Source organism: Crocodylus siamensis, chromosome 2 (genome assembly GCF_052110815.1).
Source record: "Crocodylus siamensis isolate JL-2025a chromosome 2, ASM5211081v1, whole genome shotgun sequence".
In the NCBI taxonomy this organism is placed as follows: domain Eukaryota; kingdom Metazoa; phylum Chordata; order Crocodylia; family Crocodylidae; genus Crocodylus; species Crocodylus siamensis.
Genome location: NC_143396.1, coordinates 168,477,969 through 168,485,287, shown reverse-complemented (window position 1 = coordinate 168,485,287; position 7,319 = coordinate 168,477,969).

Below are 7,319 nucleotides of genomic sequence, written 5' to 3'. Positions count from 1 at the left end.
TGGTCTCTCTCTGTGTTCATCAAACTGGCAACGTAGCTGATCACATGCACCCATACTAATTTGATCTTTTTGGACCTTCTCCTAATTTGGTCTGTTCCCCCAAAACCAGGACTCAGCCCCCACTACTCTGGGGCCTTGTTAGCTGGTGCCACCCTTATCTCATGTTATGGAACAGTATGCTACATACTCCCAGTTTCTCAGGCTGTGTGCATATCTGTTGGCCTTCTTGTGCTATATATGCCAATTCCTAAAAAGCAAATCTTTAAATGCTGTTCTTAGCCAACAGTGGATCTATCATTCATGAATATGTCTAGTCCCTTTTTAAACTTGTTTATACTATTTAACCTACAATCTCCTGTGATACTGAGTTCCACAAGTCAACTACACACTGCATAAAAAAGTATTTTTTCTTGTTAGTTCTAAACCTATCTCCTTATAATTGTAGTGGATGGCACCTAGTTCTAGTATTCTAGGATTTGGTAAAAAACAGTTCCCTATTCATTTTGTGCACACCCTTTATAAATTTATAGAAGACGGGAAAAAACATTGGAGAACATTTTTTGCACGTGAAAGCACCAAGTTTAGTTCACTATGATACACAGATTTACAGTTATAGTATACATTTTTGTGCAGTATCACTGTGGTATTTGTGGAAAATGTTTGCCAATCCCAAACTTTTTACAAATTGTACCCCCAGGTCTTCTAAAGTTGGGCATTCTAACTTTTCATTGTTATTCTATTTAAAAAGTCAGATAATGGGAGCTAGGGCAGTGCAAAGTTTTGTGTGCTAATTCAATTCAGTGGCGATACCGGCCCAATTTTGTAGCTGAATCTCCAAATCTAATTTGAATCAGGAGATCCTTTAAATTCTCTGAATCGAATCAGAACCCTCCAAATCAATTTAATGTTTTTTCTACATACCGCAAGGTACCAGGCAGCTCATGAATCCTGTGATGCTGGGGCAGATGGAGTGTCCCACAGGAGTGCAGAGCGCTCCCCAGCGTGCTTCACAGCAGACCCGGAAGTGGACCAGAAGCACTTCCAGTCCACTTCTGGGTTCAGCAGGGAGTGTTCAGGCCCCCTCCACACCCCTTCAGCTGGGCAACTTGTGCCTCCTGGGTCGGGGGGGCACCCAGGGTCTCTTCCCGTGGCTGATTGTCAAGCTGGAGGGGGTATGGGGGGAGTGGGGGGGCAGCGTGCTCCCTGGTAGACCCAGAAATAGACCGGAAGTACTTCCAGTCCACTTCTGGTTTCAATGCCGAACATGCAGGAGGGGAGTGTGCTCCTTTGTGTACTTCATCAACCCCCAGCATTGCAGTAGTCACAAGCCATGACTGGTACCTCGAGGTACGTAAAAAATTCATTTAAAGCTGTGTCTATGGCCAAATTGCTGATTCTCTGAATCAGCAGCAAATCTTCAGATCTGGATTTGGCTGAAACGAATCATGGACAGTGATTCGAATCAATGAATCAAATCACTATCCCCAATTCTGGCCAAATCCAAATCGAATAGGGACCATTTTGTACACCCCTAATGAGAACTATACTGCATGATTTTGTGTCCTGTCCCACAAAAAATTAAGAGCAAAATGTGACTCTGTTTATATATCAGAAGCCAATACAGAACATACTTTCACAGAGCTCTAGCTGATATAATGTTTCTAAGATCTGAAATGATAGAGAAGCCCCACAACTCTCCTCTTTCCCTGGTCTTTAGCATGCTACTGTTGAGGCCTGTAACTTCATTCTATGAGCATCTACCACAGGAAAACAGAGGTGTGTACAGAAGTTCAGGCATCCTACTGGGGAGTTAGAACTCAAGGTGCTTTACACAAGGCCTCTTGGATGGGGAGGCTTGGACCATGCCTGTGCTGGCCCAAGCCAGCAAGTGGGGGTGCTTCAGCAGCCTCCCATGGGGCTGCCAGGCTCATCCCCCTCTCTCTAGCCCCAACCTCTGCATCAGTTAGTGACTGTCAGCAGTGGCTGGGAAGGAAACAAGAGCACAGAGACTCCCCCCAGTGGGTACCCCACCAAATACTACTGTTGTTTTGGGGGGAGCCAGGCTGGGCCCACACAGTGGGGGGCTCCCTTCCCCCTGCCCTTCATTTGACCATCTTGACAGCAGCAAAGGCTGCCACAACCTCCCCTGCCCCCAACTCATGGTCCTAACCCAGCTGCCTCAGCAGGGGTAGCCAGACCAGGCCCATTAGGTGGAGGAAAGTTTCATTTCTCACCCCACCCCAGCTTTAAGTGCTGCAGGTACAAGGTTGCTGTGGTCAAGACAGTTGCATGGTGGCAGGGGGAAGGAAGCACCCCCTGTTATGTGCTCCTGGCCCAGCTCCCCTCAAGACCCCAGCAGGGGTAGCTGGTGGGGAGCATGCAAGGCAAGAGAGGTGGAAATCCCTTTCCCCCTGCCCAGCTGCTCAGGGTGGAAATAGAGCTTTTCTGTCTCCTGTCTGTGACAGCTCTGAGGGCTGGGCTGGTATTCACCAGTGCAAGCACCAGCCTGACCCCACAGAGCTGCATGGAATGTAGGTAGAATCATTTGAGATTAATCCTTGCTGGTGGTGGCCCTGTTGACAACTTTTCACATAATAATCTAAGAGTCAGAACATACACCAAGAAACCATCCTTAGCCTAAGTGAATTAAAAACCTCATGGGTAGAAATGGGCTAAACGCCAGACTATAAAATAATCAGCGCCTATTGCCCATCCAACTCCAGCTGTGAAGCCAAGAATCCAAAATTCTTGGGTGGTTGGACTAAATGACTCTTGAAGTACCTCCCATTCTGATAAATCTATTCTCCCATCTGTAAACATCTAAATAATTCAGGGAGAGACAACACTCAAAGAGAACTTAATTCTGTAGACCAAGGAGTAGAGCATTCCTTTGGGAGAGGGAGTCCAAGCCATCATGGACTAACAACAGTCTAACGCATAAATCCAGAGAGCAGGGGTCAGAACCCAGAACAGCACTTGGAATAGAGTCAGGATCTTTCTCACTGGGTCCCTTTCTAGCCCCATTAATCTTGTACAGGCAGTCCTCAACTTATGACTTTTTGAGTTATGACAAATGGCATTTATGACATTTGTAAATTGACACCCTATTTCAAGGTTCCCATGCTGGTTTTGCCTTTACAATGGTTGACGCAGATGCATCCAGCTGGTAAGTCTGTTGTGGTGAGGGAGAGGGAAGGGGTGTTAAGGGGCAGATCAATGCCCCCACAGCAAAAGAGGGATTGGGGCTAGGGTTGGGACCTGGGTTGGGGCAAGCATTGCCCAGGGAGGGGGTGGGTTGGCTTGTGGTGCTGCATGCTGCCAGTCTGGGAGCTGCTCATGTGGCACCTTGTCCGGCGGCTCTCGCTGCTGCTCCCACCACTGATCCAGGAAGGCATGGGGCAGGGACACATGCTGTAGGATCTGAGTGGGGCAGATGGGGCCAAAGCTGCACTGGGCTGAGCTCTGGGCAGAATTTGGAGGGCAGAAGGCACTGGGAGTGGGGACTATGACCCCACTCCACCACCACCACTCACCCAGCCAGAATGGGGCCGGTGTGAGACTGAGCCACTGTACTGCCTCTGAACAAGCAGCGTGCAGTGGCAGGAGCCAACCCAGCCTCCCTGCGCATCCCAGATTAGCAGCAGCTTCGCCCCGGCTAGACAAGCAGCAACAAGGCACGGGAGGTCACGTGCCACCCAAAAAATTGCTGCAAACCCCCTATAGGCCCCGCTTCACCACCCACCCAACCTCAATTCAGAGGCATGTACCCCACCCCTCCATACCTTGCCACTGCTCACCCAGCCAGGGAGGTGCAGGGATGCTGGGCCAGCTCCTGTCACTGCACACCTTTTGTCCAGAGGCAGCACAGTGGCTCAGTCTTGTGCCGGCTGGGCAAGCAGTGTGGGGCATAGCCCCTGCTCCCAGAATGTTCCACCTTCTGCCCAGTGCAGCCCCAGCCCTGCCCAGCCTGCTCAGATCCTGGGACACATACCCCTGGCCCATTCCCTCCTGGACTGGTTGTGGGAGCAGCAGTGAGAGCAGCCAAATGAGTCTCCACACAAGCAGCTTGTGGACCAGTGGCGCACAGTGGTGCGAGCCACCCCACATCCTCCCTGGGCAGTGCTTGCCCCAGTCTGGGTCCCAGCCCCAACCCCAGCCCCAATCCTTCCCTCACTGCAGAGGCATTGATCTTCCCCTCCCCACCGCAATATTCTTCCCTTCCCCCACCTTTACAGCTGTGTTGACCGTGGTGAAGAAACCAATCCTCCACTTATAACAGTGTGGGGAGGCAGTCAAGAAGGCCAACCGTACCCTGTCATGCATCCACAGATGCATCTCGAGCAGGTCCAGGGAGGTGATCCTCCCCCACTATGTGGCACTGGTCAGGCCGCAGCTGGAGTACTGCATCCAGTTCTGGGCGCCACATTTCAAGAGGGACGTGGACGATATGGAAAGAGTTCAGAGGAGGGCCACTCATATGATCAGGGGTCAGCAGGGCAGGCCTTATGAGGAGAGGCTATGGGACCTGAACCTGTTTAGCCTCCACAAGAGAAGGTTAAGGGGGGACCTTGTAGCCTGCTACAAACTGGTCAGGGGGGATCAGCAGGTATTGGGGGAGTCCCTGTTCCCCCGTGCGCTCCCAGGAGTGACCAGGAATAACGGTCACAAGCTGGCGGAGGGTAGGTTTAGATTAGATATTAGGAGGCGCTACTTCACAGTCAGGGCGGCTAGGGCCTGGAACCGGCTTCAAGGGGAAGTGGTGCAGGCTCCTAGCCTGGGGATTTTTAAAAGGAAGTTAGATGAGCACCTTGCCGGGGTCATCTGACCCCGGTGCTCTTTCCTGCCAAGGTAGGGGGTCGGACTAGATGATCTACCTAGGTCCCTTCCGACTCTAGCTACTATGAAACTATGAAACATTGTTCCTATGGGAAAATTGCTTCTGAGTTATGGCATTTCAACTTAAGACACAGTTTTCAGGAACCAGTTGTGTTGTAAGACTTAGGACTGCCTGTATTCTTAATGGCCCAGGGGCTTACCTTCAACAGCAGGTTTGGATGGTGCCCTCTGATCCAGCCAGGCTGCCTTATAGCATGGAGGTTAGGGTACTCTAGCAAAAGGGCAAAGATGTAAATTTTAATTCTCTCAATCTAAGGAGTATCTTAGCTCAGAAAAGGTCATTGAAGAGGTGATCCTAATTGCTTTTGAAAAAAGATACTTAGGTTCCCAAGGCAGTTAGGTGTTGTGATGCTCAACAGAATCACACTAAGCTACTCTAAAAAGTCTGGGTAATCCTGAGTCCAAGAACAGGTAAAAAATTATTTGGACAGCCTGGACCTGGAAACACTATATTCAAGGATTGCCTCATATATGTATACAAAATGATACGGTTCAGCTGTGTTTTCACCCATGTCTCATGCCAATGACCCATTAAATGCCTCTGGGGACTCATTAGCCAGAGCAGTGATGGCTTTAAATATGTTTGCTATAACTTTGCTGTCAGAAGGAAGGCATTTTTTTGCCAAGGATCCTGTTGCAACCTGCATTTTCTCTGAATGAAGGGTCCAGTTTTGTATCAGTTCCTGCCCATTAAGGCAGAAGGTGACTTTCTGAACTGGAAGAAACGTGGATAAGAATCATTCTGAAGTCAGAGCAAAAAATTATCTTCCTGTTTGTCTGAACTGTCCATCACTTATCTTTATAGACAGCATATGACAGAAGGCAAAATCATCTTCATCATTAGTAAAAGCTGGGGAATGAAACACCAACCAAGAACACCATCCAGGAAACAACTGTAATCTGTATATACAATCAATGTAAGTTTTCCAGTGCTACTCAATATTTTATAGTGACCCATTAAAAAACGTGTATCCATGTAGTATATAAGAAAGGAAGCATTTCTTGGGATTAAAATGTCCAATCCAAACCATTAATTTTTCAGAGATGATTATGAAATTATGCAACCTAACTTCCTCCTTTGCAAATGTGAACTAATTATTGCACTGCTTTGGAAGACTTGGGGCCACAATAATTTGTTTGTTTGTTTACTTATTTATATAAATGGATTAAGCATCTTGGTGTGATTCTATTTTTTGAGCTCCTTGTGTTCTTAGTAATTACTTTCTCATTACACTTATTGGTACTACATGAAATCAAGTCTTGCATTTACTGCACTGATATGGCCTCTCTGGGTGCGTCCAGATGAGCATGGTTGTGTGGTATGTGGTATCATAAACACGTTTGTAGCGCCACATACCACGCAGGCTGGTGTTCTCTGTACTGAAAGGGCATGCTACCCAAGCATGCACTGCTCTGTTTTTTTCCTGTGGTGGTTTTTTTTTTTTTTTGGCCCCTGGATATCCAGGGGTCAAGAAAAACTGTGGGGAAAAATAAAAGCAGAACTGGGCCACCTGGAGCCATGCTGCAGCTGCTAGCCAGGCTGTCCAGCAGGATTGTCACAGCTGCAGCCCCAAGAGACCCCCAGGACCCCAGGTAAAGCTGCTGGGACGAGTCCAGAGCTCACCCCAGCCTCCCCTACCGCTCCCACAGTAACTTGCCACAGATGAAAGTGCTCATGGCACAGGCATTCCCCAGGAAAAAGTAGCTGTGGCACAAGGTGCACTACTGCTGCTTGTCTCCAGGGAACCAAAAATCCATGCATATCTGGACACACCCTCTGCATCAGTGCAGAATCCAGGTGAAAAAAACTGGAGCAAGGATGCAGAACTAGGAACTCAGAAATAGATCCTGAATGTGGAATCTTCAGTAGGGCTGCTTCCATATGTGAGTGGATGGTGCTATCTGTTTGCAGGGGGGCAGAAAGGGAGCCGTTATGGCATATATATTTTAAATTTACATCACAAATATTGCTACTGGAAAGTAATAAAATTAATAAGATTTTGCCTGAATCCTAAAATCCTTCCTTATTTTTGCACCTATTATTAGTCAATTCTTATTTGTCATAGATGTGTAAAACAGAATACTATCATACAGTTCTTTTCTAAAACCGTAGAAGAAAATTACAGCATGTCATAGTAAAGAGTATTGCTGCATCCAGGTGAAATATGACCATACACTGTTTTTTGTTTGCTCCCCCGCCCTGAATTATACAGTAAAATACCATGGACAAAATGTTTATGCTAATTGTCTAGAATATCCAGAACATTATGGTGAGAAACATGTTACATATATCAGCATTGTAAAAAATATTGACTATGGTTCAGTTAGCATGTGGGTTGATAATCTCCATCAAGAGTATATATTGTCTAAGATGAAGTCTCTGTTGTGAATAGTTTATGTTCTTTTTAGACAATAGATATGGT